The 21,052-nt window shown below is 39.2% G+C and overlaps 1 protein-coding gene across 1 annotated transcript in view; it reads right to left on the reverse strand.

Moving 5' to 3' along the window:
- Positions 1–21,052, reverse strand: part of LOC308192403 (uncharacterized protein) — a 173,236-nt gene that overhangs the window by 124,791 nt on the left and 27,393 nt on the right. Inside the window, exon 5 of the mRNA XM_080585974.1 lies at positions 15,357–17,776. The gene's annotated coding sequence lies outside the window, so the exon portion shown is untranslated. The remainder of the gene's footprint in view (positions 1–15,356; positions 17,777–21,052) is intronic.

Consider the following 21,052-nt stretch of genomic DNA (forward strand, 5'->3'; position numbering starts at 1 on the left):
CAGATCAATCAACTATCAGCTAATCAGATCAATCAACCGTAACTCCTATTATCTATTAAATATATATTTGATCCTGACATATAAAGATATATTTAAAATTAGCTTCCTAGAATCCTACACAATATAATGCCTTCCTAGGCCATTTTTTTTCCAAAGAAAGCATGAACTTTTACTAACGCTACCAGAGGGAATTTTTTTCTTAAATCCCCAAACCTGCAAATACTCACATAAATACACATAATGCTTTGCATGTGAGCATTTCATGTAACCCCCGTGTTCCGTGTACTTAGTGAACCTTTATGCATAAATCACCACTCTGAGATCAAGACACACAAAGGAGATCAAGAACTTCACAGAGAAAGGCTCGTGCATCCTCTTGCTCTGTTACCAAGCTTCACCACGTGAAACATTGAGCTCAGATTAAAAAATCAGCCCAAGCCAGTCCATGTAGCCTCAGAGAGACTTTATCCACCCTTATCCACCCTCCCATATCGGCCACAGCTTGTTCAAGGCACACTGAAGAATGCGACTCCTAGCTTTTGAACTTCAAAGGCACCACTAGAGATATCGACAAGGTACTTTAACATTTAACTTTGGGGTTTTTTTTACCTCTATCTTCAGCTATTTGGGAGTGAATCACTGAAGATTCCTCTACCGTCAAAGAGACAGGACCCTTCAGGGTATCGCCTTTAGGTGAGCGGAATCCCAGTTGTAAAGGACAGTTGACTGGGAAAATAGCCAGGTGCAACAGTGAGAAAATTCCTGCCATCCTACTGTCAAGAGTTTTACTGCTGATTTCAGCATGAACCAATGCAGTGAGGTTTCAAGGCAATTGTGGAGACCCTTTAGTTATTTAGCACTATTTACAGCAGAACATTGTATTCCCTACTCCCTCTAGCAGGAATTAAAAGAAAAAAAGAAAGGGCGATCATGTTTGGGTGCAGAAATAGAAAATGGTTATTGTGTTAACCTCCCTGAAAAGCGAGATAGCACTCAGTGAAAAGTGTATTAGGTCAAATCCAATTACTTAGTAACTCCAAAGAGGTCAATAGAATTGCAGCACAGATGAATTTGGGCCAATGTTGCAAATTAAGAAAAGTGAGCTAAATTCTGCCCCAAGGCACATCCACTGAAGTAAGAACTGTTCTAAACATTTAGCAGAGACGAAAAAACCGAGCTTACACCACATAGTATCAAGTCATGCTTGCTCTGGCAGTGTAAATCTCTTACCAAATGCAGTGGACCTACTCCTTAATTTGGAGAAGCAAGATCTGGAGGTTTCTTTTTACAGTTACACATAAGAATGTGATCACATTAGGAAGATTTTCTGTCATCACTTTTCCTTCAATTTCAAAACAGAATACACAGGGTAGGGGATATTATGAAATCACAGTATTGGACTGTATCCCAAAACAAGGATTACATTAAATAAAAAGGGAAATACAAGCTTGTTTCATGACTGTAGTGCTCCAGTTTTACTTGGATAACTCTAACAAAAGTAATCAATCATGCTTGATTTACAAATGTACAGGTACCTAATAGGGGATGGAAGATCTTAACAACCTTCCAGGGAAAAGGATGGAAAATATGTGCTTCCTAATAAAAGCAAAAACTGTTTTTATTATTAGATGACTACTCTTACTCATCTAATACCTGTACAATAATAATCTAAGAACACCTGTAGCTCCAAAACATAGAAACAGTCCCTTTCTTCCCTCATCTCAATGAGTAAGACTTTCCTGCCTACAAAGCCTATCAAACTCTCATCTAATACTATCTTGTGCTAGTTACAGCTAATTAAAGCAGACATACAAATTGCAAAACTACTTCCTTTATCACTGAATGTTACTGAGTTCATGAGCTTTCAAAATCCTGTCAGGTATTCTTGGGACTTTGCATAACTGGGAGTGTAAATCGAGGTCCCCATAGTTATTCGGGCACCCAGGTCTCCTTGAATTCAATCGGACACAGTACTCATCTACTTTTGAGGGTGTCTCCACCAAAATAATCCAGCCATGCTCAAAACCAAAGTCTGTTTTCAGCCTGTGCCCTGAATGAAAAATGTGGGAGAACCTTAAGGAAAAAGCTTGCTGCCTGATGATAGTAATTTATCTTCAAATATCATCTGCTTTTTAAATTTTCAGACAGTAGGACTAAAATATCACACGCATTTTACATTTTTAAAAAGGAAAGTCCTGGAAGTACCAGAAATAAATGGCATTCTCAGGGCCAAATTCTGCACACTTTCAGTAGGAGTCAGCCGGAAGGAGTGGGAGTGAAGTCACTCTAATTGGTAACAAAGTTGTTCGGTTCACTTCTAGTCTGGTACTAATTTCCTTATTACACTACGTAGAAAAAATGAATTGATTTTACAAATACTTTACAAATAATTTACAAATAATTTCACAAATAAATGGCCTGAATTTTCACATGAAAAATCAGCCCAAAGTTAAATTCTGCCCTTGGAAAAAGCATTTTTCACTAGCTTATGAAGGCCCACACTTCAGAAGGAGGAATTGAAGCAAACATTGCCTCTGTATGTACTCTTGATCTTACGTGAGAATTGGTTTAACATTAGCAATATATGCAGCACAAAAACTCATATGTGCTGTACATTGCAGGGCTGCCAATTTAATTTGAAATGACTTGACAGAAAATCTCTAGGCCACCAAATGCTATTATAAAGCACTGTATTCTCATTAAAGGTCTGAGCCCTTTTTTTTCTCCCTGAGGGCAGACTCCTCGTGAGGCTGTCCCTCTGGCATAACATGTGATAGAGCTAATCTGTCTTCACTTGGACAGCACTGCGGATATGCAAACCCAGGTGGCACTAATAGGTTTACAGTAATAACTATGGAATTGGATACAGTATGTTACACTGTGAGAAATTCCCACAGATCAATTTTTGTGGTGAAGGTTAACCAACAGACATAGAGCCCTAATATTCTTTTTTTTTTTTTTTTTCCATGGGTCTGTTAACAATTTTACGGGTTTAAAAATAAAAGAAGAGAGAATCTCCCATATTTGGACAGAATATAAATATTTAACTTTTTACACATATCTGCAATACATGTGCATAAAAATGCTCTCTTGTAAAGACAACTTCTGTTGTCAGTTATTCCAGCGCAAATCTGGAGGAATTCCATTGGCTACAAAGAAACATACCAACACAAATGAGAGCAGAATACGCCCCCAAAATGTATTTAACATAATATAGCATCATACCATTTTGTTCCTACATTTTAGTGGCACTTTTGTAACTTTATTATTGGAAATTACAATGAGAATAAAATTAGCTGCATAATTATAATGAATGCACTATACAATTGGAAATACCCTTGTTGTAGTAAAGCATTATAGGCAGAGAAATAAAATTGTGATCTGACCATTTGTGGTCATTAGAGATCCCATGGTACTCTTTGTAAGATTAGGGGCTTTAATCTCAGTGTGCTGGCCAAATTCCAGCATGGGTAATTACATTCTCTCTACCTAAATTCTCTGCATTTTACCCAAGGTGGTTGCATTTCCATGGTGCATGAAGTGTTCCTTGCACGTGGATTTTAAAATTCTGTAATACCCGTTAGCATGAAAGGTGTTATACAAGATGTGATATCCCTGTTACAATTAACTTAAAGTACATTCATTCCAGAAAATAGAAAAAGCCATCTGTCAATCAACTACAACATTTAATGCACTGATTAAAAACATCATTTCAGCTCGAGAGGCACTCCTGTATTGTGGTATGTTATAGTCTTTGCAGTCATAAATTCCATACCCACGTTAGCTACCACAGATGGAACATATTGTGAAGTTAAACACACAGCACTGGTGACTGAAGAGGATGTATACAACCACACTGCAAATTCACCCAGCTTGTCAGCCCCCAAACAGCATTATTACCAGCTCAAGCCAAAGCATCTGTCTTGTTTGAGACTTACAAAGATCTCCTCTAAGGAGTGTAATCATTTAGGAGAGGCAGTTCAAAAACTGAAAATAAAGCCCAACAAAAGAAGTACGTTTCTCAAAGTGCAGCCACCTGAGGACTTCAAATGCAAGGTACCTGTCTACCTGCAGATAGGACGATGGGTGGTTGCCTGCCCAAGCAATTTAGTTCTCCCTCAGATGATTCAGGTAGTGCCTCCTACTTCAACACCTACTCATCTTCACCAGTAAGCAAAGACATATGGAAAGAGGGATGGTGTACTGTGCATAGCTGTAAGATGGTTTTCCAGCCCAGAATGCCACCTCATGTATACCTTGTGCCTATGATTTTGTCAGCCATTTTGGTTCATCTTTCACAAAAAGCAATGGACAGGGAGCAAAATAATACAGAATCACAAGGAAAAGCAGTCAGAAAAACACTTCCAAGCTTTCCTTTCACCAACATCTATTTGCCACATTTCTGATGCAGCCAGCTTTTACAGTAAGAGGCTTGATATTACTCAAGCACAGAAAGAAATCATCAAAGTTGATTTGAGTTTGATTCATTTAATTCATCTACAAAGGAGTAGAAAACAAAATAAAACAGAAAAACCAACTTTCAGGATTTTTCTAATCACTGATCCAGCAAGTCATGGGCCAGGTCCAGAGATGCTCACTGTAGTAAAAGGGTATCTTTATTGCATGACTGGTTGCACTGCGACTGGTCATGTACAATTCAACATAAATCGCCTCCCAGAGCCTGTCCTGGCAAAACCAGACTTAAATATATATAAATAATGCGGTTAATAGACAAATCACTTGTGTTGAACAGTGCCATGTGCAATGATTGACACTAAGTGCAGCTGGAAGCAGGAAATCACTGATTTTCAATTGAAATTTAAGCAGGAAATCATTTACTATTGATTGTTATTAAGCAGACACAGTTGTACTGAATTAGTGCAAAATGATCTGATGCATGAAAAAACCTACCATTAATCAAGGTAATATTAAGTGAATTTAACTGTATACTTTAAACAGATCTTCTCATTTGTTTAAGCCTTCCACATCAATCCACATAGCCTACTTACACAAGATAGTGTTTACAGCTAAGATTAATGTTGTTTTCCATATTTACAGAAAGTATCATTTCTCACATCAGAAAAAGATTTTATACAGTGGTTTATGCTAAAAGGTTGTTTGACAACTGATACCATGCCACTGCCACAGCAAACTCTTTTTTCTCTCTAGAGAAAGCTGAGGTATTTCAAACACAACATCTGATACAGATTTCACTAGGCTGCCCTCTTAATTTTGAGTCTTTGGATTACTATGCTACATCAATATCATTGTTTCAATGTGGGATTATATTCAACCTGTACACAGCTAATTTAGATATCACAGCTAGTGTATTGTCCTAGTTCCAAGATTAGCTCTCCCTTCAGATAACCCATCCAGAGCTTCCAGGCCTGACTCCACATGCAGTCAATGAATAGAAGTAATCATGACTCTTAAATTAGGGCCATGAAGTTTAAACACCCCAAGACTGTATTCCCATTTATGCTTTGCATTGCACAGACACAGTCCAGATCTGAGCTGATCCTATATAATGCAGGCATCTCTGTGAGGTATCCATTTGGAATACTATCTCCCTTTGCTTCACGTCTTGCCAACAAAAATTGAAAGACACCTCAAGATCATCGCTCCAATCACTTCAGATCTCAGTCATGTCTGCAGCTGCCAAACTCTTGATGAGATAAGCTAAATCCAAGACAAAAATCTCCCAGGGCTCAAATCTTAAACACATTAACCAGACAAATGAAAATATTATGTCCACTGCATATGAAGAAATGAGACTCAGAAGTAGTGACTTGTCCCAAATCCCAACTGGCACCTAAGGAAAACCATGAATGGTTCTCAGAGCTCTGGTCTGGTGTCTTACTTTTAAGCTGCCTTTTTAACATGTGCTTGCAAAGATGTGGGATTCTTAATGTCTGGCTTGACCAGTTTTAGCAACGTCTTTGAGCAAGAGAGGGGAAAAAAAATCTATCAAGAATTTTAAGCAACAACAACAAAAAACGGAGCAGAAGATTTTTTCTACTTTACTTCTAACGACAAGGTCTGTCTGAATCTTTCAGCTTTAGAGAAAGGTCTGACTGAGTTTAAAGCCAACTAATAAAACTGCTAATTAATGAACTGGCAGCTCCTGAAATGGTTGCCACATTTTCAGTTACCCACATCCAAACCCAGCCTTTTATCTCAGTTCTTCTTCCTCTTTCAGTGAAATTTCACATCACCTGTTCCTACAAGATCACAACATCAACTTTTGAATTTCCTTTATTTCAAACATCTCTATTTTCTCTAAAAGGATATCACAGTCCTCTGTATTACATAGGCTCTTGAAACTATACCTTATGCAGCTTTATTCTTTACCAACTCTCTCCGTCTTTTCTCCATCTCCAGACATCAGTAGTCATCATTTTCCCGAGTTATGCAACCCACTAATCTGCAGATCGCCAGTACCTTCATTGCCCAACACAAATCACAGTGCTAACTAAAATCACTGCTCTGCTTTGTTCTGTACCCACTTATCTTCCTTTACAACCCCCTTCTCTCCCTCTATCATAACTGTTGAATGGCACAAGTTTCCCAACATCTCCTCCCTCCTTCCCAGATATTTCTAAAATGCCCCATGTGAATCCTCCTCGCATTCTCACTTTCCACCCTCTTTTAGGTTTTGCTCTCGTTATTCACCAAGTTACTCTTCTCCTCATTTGTCGTTTACTTAGAGTGCATTTCTCCCACAAAGCATCTTAACCACAATGCTATTAATCTCCATTAATAAGAAATGAGAATATCCAACCTATGCATTTCACACAGCTCAATACCTACTGTCTCACTCAACTAAGTCTACCGTGAGCTTCAAGTGGCCATCGTATTTTTTCCCTCTACCTTTCTATGGTACCAAGAACTCTCCTGAAGCTCAGCAGATAATAAAGCAGCCATGTATGTTCAAGTAAAGAGATAACACAGTAATAATGACCATACACATATGCAGCAACTTTTCTCCAGATGGATCCCAAAGCACTCGATATCATTTGCCAATTAACTGTACAAAATGAAGTATTTACATAGGAATCATTTCACCCACTAACAGTGGCATAATGCCAGCCATGCTTTAATTGCACGGAGTTACACAACACAAATTTAAGACAGGAAGTGAAGACTCACGTCATATTTCCAGGGAGAATCAAGGCTGGCATATTATAATTACCCGAAATGGTTGCAAATAAATATTCAATAAAAATGACACTTTTTGCCAGAATTTTGGAAGCATTCAAACCACTTTTATCTGGTTAAAGAACAGAACAGTTAAACACACCTGAAATTCTGAACACTTGAAAAGATTGCTGCAGTTAAACCAAAACAACAACAACACACACAAAAAAAAAAACCACTCCTGAATATGTTTAATAATGCTCACAACTTGAAACCAGCCAAAACCTGAGCCCACTCTTTGACAATTGCCATAGGACCTTACTCATTGTAAACTGTGACTTAAGATAACAGGAAATATGTTACAGAAATTTTAAAAAATAATTTAACTATGTGCTCACGTATATCTACATTTAAATGATAACTTAAATGTATTAGCCTAATAAAAACTGAAGTAATTCTTGCTCACAGTTTTTTCTACACATTGGCAAATTCACAGGCAGGCATTTACTGTTAATATTTAAACTGAAGTTCCTTAAGTAAAAGCAACACTTAGTTCTCAAAAGGCTTTTAATTGGGTGAAGTCCTGGCACCGTTCAAGTCATTTGGAATTTTTTCACTAACTTTAACGTAGTCAGAGTTTCCCCCACAGTCCATGGGATGGAGGACTGAATAATGAAAAAAAAATATTTTGAATAAATTATTCACTGATTGCTCAAAATTTATGAATAATTTATTTGGAGGAGAGTATTCAACCATACATAAAGCTGGTCAAAGAGGGGCAAATGTGTTTCTGAGTAATTTATTCAACAATTAATGGGGAAAAAAAAACTATTCAGAAATGTCATTCAAATAACCGTGGACTATAGTAACTTGGTTTCCAGTTTTAAATGACTCGGTATGTCTTTTTGGAAAGTGCCAGGTTTTCATGCACACTAAGCTTTCTTTCATTATATGAGATTCTCTTGTTTCTACTTTTCCCTTTACTCTAGGGAAAGAAATTCTTTTCCCAGTACCACCGACACTGTTGTAGGCCTGACTCACTTTGACTGAAATCCCAGTGTGCAACTGTGGTGCTGGGCTTTAAGTGACATCTCCCTTCTCCAAGAAGCATGAAACAAAGGGAAATGAGCATGTATAGGTCTGAACTTGGGCTATAGTCTAAGAAGGGAGGAAATCCACCTCAGGACATCGGCATGAGTCAGAGGAAACGCAGAGGAAGGGAGACAGAGGAGGGTGCCACATTCCTCTTCCACCTGTGTCCACGCCTGGACCCATGTTCTTGGAAGGACCTGGGCGTGCAAGTGCATGGCTCAAGAGCATTTCCATTCTCCAGCCACGACCTGGTACATCACAACCACCAGCCAACTAGGTTGCTGTTGAAAAGAAACCCTGGCATCTGTTGTAATTATCCTTTATTAACTATATCAATATTAAATGCAGAAGATTCGTTATTGTTTTCCCACTATGCATTAAAATGCGTTGTAGTGCTCTGAGTGTTGGCTGGTGTTACTGACTCAATGGGATTTTCTCAGCGCCTTGAGCACAGCCTAATGGAGTGCACTCATTTTTCAACAGCTTGACACATTTTTTTTTTTCAAATGCAACTTAAAACAATAAAGGTCAAATTTAAAGACACAGAAAGACAAACTACCCTCCTTTACTGTTTTTTGGCTTGTTTGTTTATTTGTTTGTTTAAAGTTATTCACTAGCATTTACTGAGGATTTCCAGGTTACTGTAAACTACCGAGGTTAAACAGAAATGAACTGCTAAGTAGAATTTATCTGAAAGGGAGGCAGAAGTGGAAACAGGGCACTGATTAATACAGCATCTGTACTCTTCATACACAAGGTGTACAGAAATCGGTGACATTTCTTGTTCTGAGTAAGAACAGAAGCCATGTGAAGTGGAAGAAGCAGAAAAGATCAGAGCACAAGGTTGTATAATAGCTATTCTCAAGCAAAAAGAAAAAAAAAAGTGAATATTTTTCATCCAAACCTGCTCTACAATAATGGAAAATAAAATTCTGTATGATATTTTCTTAATTTAGAATTCTATAATACAATCTGATTTGGCATCTAGAACATATAATCATCGGCAGAATGTAAACGCTATAATCCTTGTGACAGCGTCTATTCTACCTATTCTTTCTGCTGCTATTTTGGGCTGACTGCAAGAAATCATACCACACCGAGTACTATTTTTATTAATGAAGGTTAAGCATAGCTGAGTACTGCTGAGTAAAATCTTATTTAACTGAATAAATAGCTGTTAGAAATTATGAATACACACAGTAACGTGCCTGCTTTCATCTCCACACAACATGCATCCATTAACGCATCTGCTGTGCAACAGAAATTATCAGAGGCATGTATCAATTGAAACAGATTTATTTAGTAGAGTGTGGTTTTAAAGGTAAATATTTTTTGGATCCTAGGACACTTTGCTGGCCTGTAACAGAGATGCGAGGTCTGGAGCTGGAAAGAATCCAAGATTAAAAGTAGGTGGTGTGGTTTACGGTGCAAGTCACTCCTCCAGCGGCATTTATCCATCTGGGGCAGACCTGAAGCCAAGGACAAGATGCTGCTGGAGGTGTTGTCTTTCAGATGAGATCTATAACCCAGTGTTAACCTGTGTGAAACCAGCAGAAGGATGAGGTCAGGGCTGGGAAGGAAAGAGCAATTCGGGAACCCACAGATCACCAAACAGCCCCGGGGCTCACACAGGCTTCACAGCATCTCCAGTTGTCTGACCTCACTGATTAGCACGAGGGGAAAAGAGAGGAGATGGATGGGGTTTGTAAGGAAGATGAAAGAGCAACCGAATCCTGACAAAAACAACCTTCCTAGGACCCATTTCTAATGTCAGCAGTTAGCTGGTATTTTCACATTTAATTTGGACACTGCCAGACCAAAGTCTCCCAGGCACAACCTGTCACCACACTGATTTCAACAGTGTTAAAGTGGGATATGTTTGTTCTGTTGATTGCATTTTAAATTGCCATCATCTCCTCTTTATACTTGTAGCATTAGGCTGAGATTTCTTCTTCAGTATTCATTTCAAACAGTAGCCTTGCCACACATTAGAGCATTCAAGCTGCTAACCATTTAACCACCCGGCCCCCTGAAAGAAAAGAAGCCTTTTTCTTTTCCCCTTCCCTCCCTAGCAGATCAATGTTCAAGCCCCATCCCTTCCCTATTGAAATGACCCCTCTGCAAATATCCTGTTACCTAATATTTACCACGCTGGTGCAGAGTCCGAAAGGTAAATTTGAAAAGAGGTGGTTTCAGCCCTCATAAACAACGAACTCAGAAATGTTTCAGGACCAGCAGGCACGTAGGATTCTCTAGCTACAGCAGGACTACAAAAAGCCATTCACAACATCCCTGTTGACACTTCTTCAGGACCCCGGTTGCTCATAAAACTGCAAAAGGATTAACTGAGGAGTTCCACAGAAATCACCACAATATATTTTATAACCCTGTTCTTGCTGCCCTGATGCAATCAAATTCCTTTTCAAATCACTGCATACTTGGAGCACACAAAGTTTCTTCCTAAAGCAGAGGAGAGGGGCAGAAGGCAGAACAAATTCACGTCAACAAACAAATTGATCACAAGGAATTGAATTCAAGCTCCAAAACTTTCAGAGCAAAATTGCAAAGGAAAAGGGGAAATTAATATCCACATAAGCAAAGCACATCACCCCACCGGCTCAGGAATTCCTGATGCCACCTTGCCTTTGTAAGTGGGAAGCAGAATGGCATAGCTACCTACTGGTAGGTAAGGTACTGAAACGTTTCTGGAATAACAGTTTGGGTATCACGACAGCTACTGCAACTTTCTATATTCAAGAAGCAGAGTAAAACCAGCTCTACTAAAGGATAGTTTGTATGTAGCTTCTGTGGTAATGCTTTTAAAGTGCATTTCTTCCAAAAGAAGATGGATTCAGGTGTATTCACTCTAACCCGCACAACTCACTAGAACTGAACAGAGACGAATCCTCACTACAAATGCCAGGGATGAGCTCTAGCACCTGAGTTTGAGAGGGTTCTCCCTTTGGACAGAGGGGTTGGTCAGCACGTTGTTGAAGTAGTGCTGAAGCGTCTTTTAAAAGTTGTCTACAAGTGAAGAGATGACCTGACCAAGGAGGCCAGGACCAAGCTTTGTCCCTGCCTCAAGCAAGCATTTTCGTGCATGATCCTACTACCTTACACACCTTATTAAAAAAAAAAAAAAAAAAAACTGTTTCATTTTGCTTTCATGAGCAATTTACATCACATTTGTGATTTTTAAGCGGAAAACCCTTGGCACCGATTTTACAGATGACATACTAAAAGGGTTGTGGATATTTTGTTGTTGTTTTTATTATTTTTTTTTTCTCTCTTAGAGAAAATAGGATTAGAGGTAGAAGCTTTTATATTCTACCACTTCTGAGACATATGTTCTGCTCTCCCACCAGTTATGAAGTGATTACTGGAGTGGCACAAACAGATTTTTTTTAACAAAGTGAAGGTGTGATTTTCTCAGGTTCTGTGAGAACATGCACACTTATTTTTACCAACCCAATCTGTTTTCCAGTAGTTTAATGTCCGCAGGGTTTATAAGGCTATCTTAGGTGTCGGATTCAACGCAGTTTGCAGGGTGCTACCTGACTGCAGAAGTTTGAAGAAAAAAGATACGGAGAAAGCAGAAATAATGGAAGACTCAAAGTAATTTGGAGACTGATTGAAATACACAAAAAGATTGACCTTTTTCACTGCTTGCCCATATACGGTTTTCTAAAGCTTAAAGGCCCTCATATCATAAATACTTGGTTCATTTCAGAAACCCCACTGACGATCTATCCCTAAATAACTTACATATACAGCCTGACTTGTAAAATTATTATTTTAACTCCACAAAAAGGAATTTGATCTTATAAACACTTACCGCTGGGAGCACTGCTTCCCATATGGGAAATGGGATTTGATCTCTTGCACCTTGCCTATTTAAGCTGACTGTAAAATGTTACCAAAGGAATAAGAGGCAAGTTTTGATTTGATACCAGTTCCCACCCATAGTTCAGGTATATAAATCCCTCGACAAGATTTCCCTATGAGGCAGTGTAGGGAAGGAGTTCACACCTGAATTGGACTGCTCACCTCTTCCACAATCTTAGCCCCAAAATCTATAAACACATCGGTAGAAGATCATGTTCCTCCAAAGACTCTTAAAGCTAAATTTTGGTCTGTTACGCTGGTACAAAATTAGAATAACCACTTCAAATGCAGTGAAATTACTTAGGACCAGAGGAAGTGAGAACAAAATTTGGCAAGCACTGTACAGTGAAGAAGTCAGTTAACACTTAATCCTTGATGAAAATCCTCAGGTTTAGTGTCCATACAAAGAATGTATATTGGTTTAAAAACCAGTTATCTGAAAATCCCTTTGCAGATGCATTTCAAACTACCTATATATCAGTTTAGCTCTTAATAGAGCAATACAGCCTAAGCTATAGATTTTAGCCACGCTGATCTGTATATATTTGTGTTTCTGCAAAGTTTTGAAGCAATTTTAAGTATAGTACTTTTTGAACAAAATGTCTTTTGTTAAATCACTGAAACTTTACAAGCAGAAAGAAGTTCTTACATAAGACAATATGCCTTAAATATGTTTGTGCTCAGTGGCTTTACTGTGTCAGTGCTGTTAAGACAAGGGGCTTGTAGGATATTTTGTTGATACAGAACGGTTCAGCCCTCCTAATCAAGATTTTTCCCCAGAAGAGTTTTCATCCTTACCTCTGTGCTGAGGGATCGGACAGTGAGGTCAAAGTCATTAGTCCCTGACAAAAGCCTTAGCAGGTCCCACTAAGCACGCTCTGTAGGATTTTTTGTTGTTGTTGCTTGTTATTTTGGATGAACAGTACCCCCTCCATGCCCACTGGGATTTTCAGCGCAACCTCACACAAGTTAATCTGGCCACACTCGCAGGGGCAGCGAGGGCCCGTGCTCAGCAGCAGCGGTGGTGGAGCCCCCGTGGTACTGGGGCACGGGCACACCGCACCCCTGTGAAGTGCAGCTCTCCTGAAACCAAAAGTTTAGCTCTGCAGCTGAAAGGAAAAAGAGAGACTGGGAAAAATTCTGCAGATTGAAACTTAAGAGAATGGATTATCCTTTTGTAGGAAGTATCTGGAGATAGGCTTGGTTGATTCACCGATAGATCTCTCACAATGCCTCTTACAGTATTTCCTACTCTTAAAACAGCTCCTCAGTGATGGAATCAGTGATCGTTCACTTTTTTTTTTTCCACATAAACTTCCCATCCCCTCTTATCCCACTCCCTTATTTCCTGCTGTCTTTACCAAATTTGTATCAGACAGCGCTATGAACAAACAAACACTCCCCTCTTAAAATGTGCTGTGTACACTGTACTATCCTGTAACTACTCAATGGTCATCTCAAACATCTTGCATGAATTATAACAAGTTATTTTTATTTATTTTTTCCTATCTGTTTAATACCATCATTAAAAAACACAATGGAAATTAAACTGTAATAATCTATGGCAATGCAAAATGTTAAGTGTCTGCTCTAGACCCACAGAGGCAAGGAAATTAAAAGAGGCTTAAACTCTGAGCTAATGCTTCATCGCTAATTCATTCTCTTGTGCCTATATATTGAAGTCTCAGCACAATGAATCTGTGAAAGGACACATTAATGTGTCGTGGAACTGGTGCACAATAAATTGATGGGGAATTTAATGTAACTCTGATCAGACACTGGGCCAGAGATTTCAGTGATGAGTAATACCAGGCAAAGAATTTACATTTTAATTCAGGCTTTCCCTGAATTTTTGGCTTTAATTCATACTTGAAGTACTTTCAGGAAAGAAGGCCTCTGTTGAGGCATCCTAAACAAGGCAATGAATACTGACAGCAGTTAGTACTTTTGTGATTTAATTGCCTAGGTATTACTTAAAAATAGGAGGGCATGTGTCACGAAGCAATGCCAAGGTCTGAACTGCTCCTCATAAAGATTACTAAAAAAATATGAGGGTCTGTTTAGAACCAGAGGAGCATACTAGCCCTGATATTGCAGAAGATGTTTATACTGATAAAGGACTCACGAGATCTCATAATCCTATATTTTAATGAAGAAGAATATCTTACATGATATTAACATTAAATCAAACAGACAGTCATGCTCTGATAGATTTTTTTTTCAAGAAAAAGATCACTTTTCAAACTTTTTTTTGCCCCAAGCTTGCTTTTTAAATTTACTACGAAATGAAACAAGATTTTGAAGAGTAGAGATTTAGAAAATTAGAGAAACAGTATATTCTTCCCAGTGTAAATATCCAGGCTGAAATGACAAAGGAAAATAGAAGGTGTATGCAAAAATCACTGAAAATAAATTGCTACATGTGCCGTATCTCGTAGAACTGTCGAACAGTTTTTATTACATTTTTGTTCATTGGAGATTGCTATAGAGATCTCTGCATTGCAAGTAGCCACACCATTTCAGTGCTTTGCTGTTTCAGAAGAGCAGATTTTCTTGATTAATAACAAAAGGTTTTGTTGGGATCAGAGCTGTTTCCCACCATCTCTATGCAAACCCGGCAACACAAACTGTGTACATTAGCATTTCAAGGAGCCTCCTATTAATGATGGCAAGAAAAGCTCCTCTCGGTGGGTAAAATCCATTTTGTCCTCTCTTGTGACATCTGTTCTAACTTTTAAAGCCAGAAAGGAAACTAGATAATGCCAGAGAGTCTTTTGATTTACTGTATTGGCACTTGTGATGATGCTTCAGACTATAAAAGCATGTAACCCTAGTGGACATACATGACTGTGTAAATGTGAACATCTGCATATTCCCACAACATAGGGTGAATTGAAGAAGTAATTCCAAAGTTCTTTGTTAAATTTTAACTAGCTTTTTTTTCACTATTTCATAATTATGCTCTCAATTACTTCTATACCATACAAAATTCAACGTTTTAGATTGTATTTTTATGTAAATGTTTAGTGCCACATATGCTTTTTGATTTCATTTTCCCAAAGCTGATTTTTTTTTTACATTTTTTGTGAGTAAAGACATTTCAGTAAATAAAGTTGGAGAAGCTGAAATATGTTTAAAAATAAATAAAATAAAATAAAATAAAATAAAATAAAATAAAATAAAATAAAATACCAAACAGTGTAGGATAAGAAAAAGTAAACTAAATCCTGCAGATTTCTTACCTCTTTACACCATCTGTGCAGTATTGCTCTTAGGCCTTTTACATTGGTCATCCTGGGAACAAAGCTGAAGGCAGATTCCAGCAGTTTTTCCATTCACTATTCATTCAGAGGTTCATCAGCTCCATATGGATCCAGCCAACTGCTGTGTTAAATCAGAGCCTTTTCCCAGAATTGACATGGTAATGAAGTCATGGTATTGCTCACAGAAAAGGCCTCCATAGGTATTTTCCTCTCTAACAAATCCAGCCTTTTCACCCCATTCACTCCCTAAAATTATCTCATAACGTTACAACATCTGTGAACTGGGTTTTTGCCTTTTAATGTCTAGCATGTTTTATTACATGACTATGCATTACATACTGGTTAACAAGACTCCTACACAACCAAGGAAATAAAATAAACTTGCACTCTTCTCTTTCCAGCTCAGATCGTTTTGTCCCCTTGCCTTTTAATTTATATCTGCTATATTTATTTTTCTCCAGCTAGAGCTGTCCAAAGTTGTATACACAAGATGAACTTCATTTTCTTTCTGCTTTTTATCAGAAAGTGTATTTAGGAATATTCCAGGACGATAAAATGTTTAACAACAAAATGCTAGGCCCATCGATATAAACAATTGCTAAAAGGAGAGTGTTACAATTTACAACTGTGTTGTAAGAGTTTCCTTCAGTTCATCCCAGGTATGGATGTCAACTTTAATGCCAATGGTTCAATACTTGCGAAGTTAGAGAATAAATGTAAGTTTATTTTTGTAATATCCTATCTGCAATAAATATGTAGGTACTGCCTTGATATGACAACATGAGGTGTCCCTATTGGAAAACTAAGTCTTTCTCATAGTAATACTGTATTTGAACAATATCTCTTGACCTACGAAAGCAGGTATCATTATACATGGGTATTCCCAAGGTTAGCCACATAACGGCTTAAGAGAATGGCCAGATATTTACAGTTAGCATAGGTTTTTGAGATGGTTTGTCAGCAAATATTCCACTTCTGATCAGCAGGTAGGTGATCAGTCAATACATGCAGATTTCAGGTCTGCATTTATCACTTTATCACCCAGCTCTGGGTCCCAGTAGACTTTGGCATCTTGGATTGGAAAGCAGAAAGATATGACAGACATGATTCCCCTCCAGCACCCTAGAATAACATCCATCCAACACCGTAACTTGGAGGGAAGCAGTACAGCTGATAAACAGACACCTCAGGATCAGAGTTACAATGGATTTATGGGGAAAGTGAATAAAGGTTCTTAGCAAAACTGCCTGTGTTATCCAGCTCAACTCTTGAGTACCATTCATATTTCTGGTCCCTGCATCGCAAGACAGATATAACAGAGTTAGAGCATGTACAGGGAAGGGCAACTGAAGCAGTCAAAGTGGTTGTTCTAGGCAGGAATGGAGACTGAAAAATACTAGGCTCCAGGTTGGAGGGGAGGTGGCTGAGAGAGGGAATATGAGCAAGGTTTATGTAGAATCAAGGTCCATAGAACCATAGAGGTAGTGGAAAAGCTGAAAGCAGAACTCTTCAACAATTTTTGCAACACTCAAACTGGGGGTCACTGGACAAAACTAGTAGGAGATTGATTTAAAAGTAGTTTACACAGAAGTTATTGAACTTCTGGAACAGCTGTGGATTGAAACTACATCAACAGGATCATAATAAATAAATAAATAAATAAGAAGAGAGATAACTTCATGAACAAAGAGTCCATAAGCAAATATTAAAAGTACTAAGCAGGGCTATACTCTAACATTTCTCATAAAACTGTTCTGCATGCTAGGGAAGTCAAGGGAAACGGACTGCAGAAAGAGGCCAGGCTAGTACGGTCTCCCTAAATACCATCTCTCGTTTCCACTTTTGGAGACAGAGTGCCAGGGCAAATGGATATTGGCCTGACCCAGTTAGTGTCATTCTCGAGCTCTTTTCTACATCTTGTGAATATCACCCCGCTGTCACTCAGATCCTGTAGATCGGCATTCAACCCACTTAAACAACAACCATGGGACTGCTCTGCCAAAACCAGCATCAGATGTGGACCAGTTATTCAAAGCAAACATACAAACTGTCTAAACATACATAGAGCATAAGACCATCAGGGAGAGCTTTGGAGCAGAAATTGTGACCTCTCTCATACTCACCCGACATAAATATTTCATAGTGTCTCCAGTAACAGAAGAGATGCTTTATTACTGAGCAACAATTTACGGTTGTCTCACTGGGGTGCTCCAGCTGAGTATCAGACAATCCCAGGGAGATGTGGGACCACATACAGTCACTGATGCCTCAACTAGATGCTGCAGTATATCTAGGTGACAGCATCTGTGCTGGATTAGTTCCTGGGGAAAAGTATTCTTGTCTGTGCTTGGTGAGGTAAGGTGCACTGTCATGATACTCCAGATGTAGCTCCTGTTCATCTGCAAAAGGAGCAACAGAAAATACTAGTAGGACACACATGCTTCCCACAGGTGAATAAACTCAAAAGTATCCATTATTAGCAGGAATAGCTGAACAGGCACGTCTGCAATCCTTACATCTCTAAGTCTGATATATTTAAGGATACAAAGGTCCAAGTCTGAGGATATTCCTTCTATACCACATAGACAGCTGTGAGGCACAGTGACAGCTTCACCATCACAGTTATTCGGAAAAATGACCCTGGATGCATCCAAACCTGTCCTGGGATGCATGACAACAGTCCCTTGAAGAATAAAGGAGCATTTAATGAGCATGTACAACATCCTTAAAATACTTAGAGCAGTTTGGGAAAAATTTTTGTTTCTACGGAAATAGGAAGAAATGCAAGAAAAAAAAAATCTAAAAAAAAAAAAACACATTGCAAAGAAATAACATCTGGAACTTCTATAGTGGATTATGCAAAAGAATACCCTGCCCACAAAGACTTTGTTTTACCTATCCATGAAAAACAGCTGCTGAGTCAGTCAGAATCAGCCCACTCCATTTGTCCTCGCTTTAGCTTTCAAGCTAACTAAAGTTTCTACCACCTAATACAATGCTAACTGTTGGAGCACGACATATTGAGCAAAGACAAATACCGTGCTACCTAGGGGCCTCTCTGGTCCCTCTGAATTCAGACAAAACACTGCGACAGACCCCATCCTGTGAAGTGATACTGGGCCTTGACACAACTGCTGCAGCAAAAATGTGGAACCGAGAGTAAAGCCGAGGCAAGTTTCAAGTCCTTGTCGGCCAGCCCTGCCGTGGCAGCCTCACACACCAACGGGATGGTTTCTACCAAGGTTTTGGCACCAGGCGGTTACGAAGAGGAAATGTAATCGCCGTCCTCAAGAAATCACACAGGACATGATGCCTCCTGTCCCCCAGGCAGCAGATTTTCCAAGCTGGCTTTAAAACCAAGCTCTCCTGCAGGCCACAGGGCTGAGCTGCTGCCTTTCCCCCCGGGAGAGCAGCACAGGGGCAGCAGGGAGGGCAGACGTGTCAGTGCTGGTGAGGAAGAGGCACCAGCTCTCTGAGGACTGATGCTACAGATTCGGGGCATTCTCTGTGTCTGGAACTGATCTCATCCTCTCTTGGCAAGAGCTTTTTAACTATTCAAGGCACTTTAGACCCCTTTATTCCCAACTCAGACAGAATAGCTGTTTAAATACAGCCTGGGGCGTGGATGTATGGCATTGTGTTGCAATTGCTTCCCCAATATTTGCAAAGAGATTGCTTACCTATTATCTACGTGTTATGCATCTCCCCTGCTTGCTTGTTCCTATAGGCTGCCATTAGGAACAATGCAACCATGCCAGCAAGTCTTTTAACCCAGTGTACAAACATTCAGGTCTGCGAACAGCTCATACAAAGTATTTACAAAGCCACTACACCTATTATTCTCAGATTGCTGTGGAGCATCTCCCTGTCTGCCACAGAGCTATAAACCCTCTACGCACACGAAAATGCTGCTGAAGGGAACTGGTTTGAAACGGGACGTTGGCCATACTTGCACGTAGCGCTGCTCTAACCCAGAGAGTGTGAGGAGGACCTAAGGAGGTGAATCTGTCTCCTCAGACAACCAGGACTACACTTGCAGGTGGAAACCTGTATTCCAGCTCCTTTGTAACTTTCACTGCAACTCCCATTTGGGTTATGGGCCGTTTGATTTAGTGACACTGCACGAGACAGGAAACACACTCCCTCTCTCCCTTCCCCAAGAAGTCAGCGGCACCTTGCCCTTCTGTCAATCCTGGTTGCATGAATGTAACTCACGGCTGAACGAAAACAAATGAAAAGATAATTCCTGTTGGAGTCAAACCAACAAAAGTTTGCAAAGGAATGCAGAATCCTTGCTTGAAAAAAATCCAGAAACCTTGCTCAGGGCATCTCATGATGGCTGAAATGGAGTCTACTGCTAGACGACTTCCCACATCTGGTCAGTATTTTGGTGCAGCAAGTTACACAGTTAATTCCAGATTTACTAATGAGCTGGAAAAAAAAAATCCCCAACATGAATAACAGCTTTATTCATGGACACAAACTAACAGAGCCTACAACATTGTCCCAGCTAGAAGTGTCTGGTGTCTGAGGCACAGAAGCATGAAGTATGGAGGAGACTAAGCTGCCATTCCCCATCACCAGTGAAGGAACAAGGAAAGACAATGCACGGTCCTCAGTCCTGAAAATTTTCATGTGTGGAAACAGTTTACAGAACGACAAACAACACCTGAAACACGTGTATAAATTTAGGACCACAAGATAAACATATTGATTTTTTTCTTCAGCTTAGCTCAGAGGGGGTCCAAGTCAGCACTGATGAAACCGGTAGAAATCTTGCCTTTGATTTTCAAAGGGCAGACCCATTATTTCTCTTCCCCATCAAAGAGGCTCTGACTTTTCACCTCCCTTGGTTTTAGTCCAGCATTTAACAACAGTCACTTGGTGATTCACGGAAATCAGCCATAAGTGTACAGCGCTATTAATTTTTATCTCACTTGTTCTAATCCTTGCCTACTGCTGGTTGTTGTTGTTTTTTCTTTTCTAGGCAAGTGCTTTCAGCTTCCCTTTATCTGTCCCATTCCAAATTTGCTGTCCTTGCCACTTCTTTACATTCCTGCTTTCCACTTGACATTTGTGTTTAGGCACACTTCAACCAAACCATTGTTTCCAATCAAGCTACTACCTGCAGCTTTTGTTTCCGTTGACCAACAGCTCCCTAATATTTTCTGCCTCTACATTTAATCCATCACAAGCCACTGCAGAGATATTTTTTCCTCCATTGTGTAGACCTAGAATTGAAATTGCAGATAATTTGTAGAATTACAATCAACTGATAGACTGATACATAAATCAAGAAAGAAATTTAGCACAATTAATTACCAACTACACTTCCCAAAGTAAAACAAACAAACAAACAAAAAAGTAAAAATTTTCACCAGTTACTTCAAGATGTCTTTTTTGGCCCTCCATAAGAGCACAAACAGTTCAGATCAGCATTATGCACAGAACAAGAACACATCCATAAAATAAGGTACTCATTAAGAGCAAGCTTCAGTGTCCAGATTCCCCACCAAGATGCCAAGAAAAGCAAGATGAAGGACTGGCAGGAATTTCAGGCCTGCTGTATACATTCTTTTGTAATTTCTTTAAAGATGAGGTAGGAGAAAATGTGCTTAGTTGTTCGTAAAACTCTTAAAAAAGAAGCAAAGTTTGCTTTGAAGTTCACAAACTTG

Source organism: Anser brachyrhynchus, assembly GCF_964034855.1.
Source record: "Anser brachyrhynchus genome assembly, chromosome: 3".
Classification (NCBI taxonomy): Eukaryota; Metazoa; Chordata; class Aves; order Anseriformes; family Anatidae; genus Anser; species Anser brachyrhynchus.